Here is a 2,857-nt window from a genome sequence, read left to right as displayed (position 1 = left end):
GCACTATGTAGGGAATAGGGCTCTGGTCTAAAGTAGTGCACTATATAGGGAATAGGGCTCTGGTCTAAAGTAGTGCACTATATAGGGAATAGGGCTCTGGTCTAAAGTAGTGCACTATATAGGGAATAGGGTTCTGGTCAAAAGTAGTGCACTATATAGGGAATAGGGCTCTGGTCTAAAGTAGTGCACTATATAGGGAATAGGGCTCTGGTCTAAAGTAGTGCACTATGTAGGGAATAGGGCTCTGGTCTAAAGTAGTGCGCTGTGTAGGGAATAGGGCTCTGGTCTAAAGTAGTGCGCTATGTAGGGAATAGGGCTCTGGTCTAAAGTAGTGCACTATATAGGGAATAGGGTTCTGGTCTAAAGTAGTGCACTATGTAGGAAATAGGGCTCTGGTCTAAAGTAGTGCACTATGTAGGGAATAGGGCTCTGGTCTAAAGTAGTGCACTATATAGGGAATAGGGCTCTGGTCTAAAGTAGTGCACTATATAGGGAATAGGGCTCTGGTCTAAAGTAGTGCACTATGTAGGGAATAGGGCTCTGGTCTAAAGTAGTGCAATATATAGGGAATAGGGCTCTGGTCTAAAGTAGTGCACTATGTAGGGAATAGGGTTCTGGTCAAAAGTAGTGAACTATGTAGGGAATAGGGCTCTGGTCTAAAGTAGTGCACTATGTAGGGAATAGGGCTCTTATAGTGTCTATGTAGACACTATAACATTACCTACCACCCAGAGACTGGTACACTACTCTCTCTATAGACACTATAACATTACCTACCACCCAGAGACTGGTAAACTACTCTCTCTGTATACACTATAACATTACCTACCACCCAGAGACTGGTAAACTACTCTCTCTGTATACACTATAACATTACCTACCACCCAGAGACTGGTAAACTACTCTCTGTAGACACTATAACATTACCTACCACCCAGAGACTGGTACACTACTCTCTCTGTAGACACTATAACATTACCTACCACCCAGAGACTGGTAAACTACTCTCTCTGTAGACACTATAACATTACCTACCACCCAGAGACTGGTACACTACTCTCTCTCTAGACACTATAACATTACCTACCACCCAGAGACTGGTACACTACTCTCTCTGTAGACACTATAACATTACCTACCACCCAGAGACTGGTACACTACTCTCTCTGTAGACACTATAACATTACCTACCACCCAGAGACTGGTACACTACTCTCTCTATAGACACTATAACATTACCTACCACCCAGAGACTGGTACACTACTCTCTCTAGACACTATAACATTACCTACCACCCAGAGACTGGTACACTACTCTCTCTGTAGACACTATAACATTACCTACCACCCAGAGACTGGTACACTACTCTCTCTATAGACACTATAACATTACCTACCACCCAGAGACTGGTACACTACTCTCTCTAGACACTATAACATTACCTACCACCCAGAGACTGGTACACTACTCTCTCTAGACACTATAACATTACCTACCACCCAGAGACTGGTACACTACTCTCTCTATAGACACTATAACATTACCTACCACCCAGAGACTGGTACACTACTCTCTCTAGACACTATAACATTACCTACCACCCAGAGACTGGTACACTACTCTCTCTGTAGACACTATACCATTACCTACCACCCAGAGACTGGTACACTACTCTCTCTGTAGACACTATAACATTACCTACCACCCAGAGACTGGTACACTACTCTCTCTCTAGACACTATAACATTACCTACCACCCAGAGACTGGTACACTACTCTCTCTATAGACACTATAACATTACCTACCACCCAGAGACTGGTACACTACTCTCTCTGTAGACACTATAACATTACCTACCACCCAGAGACTAGTACACTACTCTCTCTATAGACACTATAATATTACCTACCACCCAGAGACTGGTACACTACTCTCTATAGACACTATAACATTACCTACCACCCAGAGACTGGTACACTACTCTCTATAGACACTATAACATTACCTACCACCCAGAGACTGGTACACTACTCTCTCTATAGACACTATAACATTACCTACCACCCAGAGACTGGTACACTACTCTCTCTCTAGACACTATAACATTACCTACCACCCAGAGACTGGTACACTACTCTCTCTATAGACACTATGATATTACCTACCACCCAGAGACTGGTACACTACTCTCTATAGACACTATAACATTACCTACCACCCAGAGACTAGTACACTACTCTCTAGACACTATAACATTACCTACCACCCAGAGACTGGTACACTACTCTCTATAGACACTATAACATTACCTACCACCCAGAGACTGGTACACTACTCTCTCTGTAGACACTATAACATTACCTACCACCCAGAGACTGGTACACTACTCTCTCTCTAGACACTATAACATTATCTACCACCCAGAGACTGGTACACTACTCTCTCTATAGACACTATAATATTACCTACCACCCAGAGACTGGTACACTACTCTCTCTGTAGACACTATAACATTACCTACCACCCAGAGACTGGTACACTACTCTCTCTGTAGACACTATAACATTACCTACCACCCAGAGACTGGTACACTACTCTCTCTGTAGACACTATAGCATTACCTACCACCCAGAGACTGGTACACTACTCTCTCTCTAGACACTATAACATTACCTACCACCCAGAGACTGGTAAACTACTCTCTCTAGACACTATAACATTACCTACCACCCAGAGACTGGTAAACTACTCTCTCTAGACACTATAACATTACCTACCACCCAGAGACTGGTACACTACTCTCTCTAGACACTATAACATTACCTACCACCCAGAGACTAGTACACTACTCTCTC

This window comes from Oncorhynchus mykiss, chromosome 19, assembly GCF_013265735.2.
Source record: "Oncorhynchus mykiss isolate Arlee chromosome 19, USDA_OmykA_1.1, whole genome shotgun sequence".
Lineage (NCBI taxonomy): Eukaryota > Metazoa > Chordata > Actinopteri > Salmoniformes > Salmonidae > Oncorhynchus > Oncorhynchus mykiss.
Note: the sequence above shows the minus strand (reverse complement) of the source record.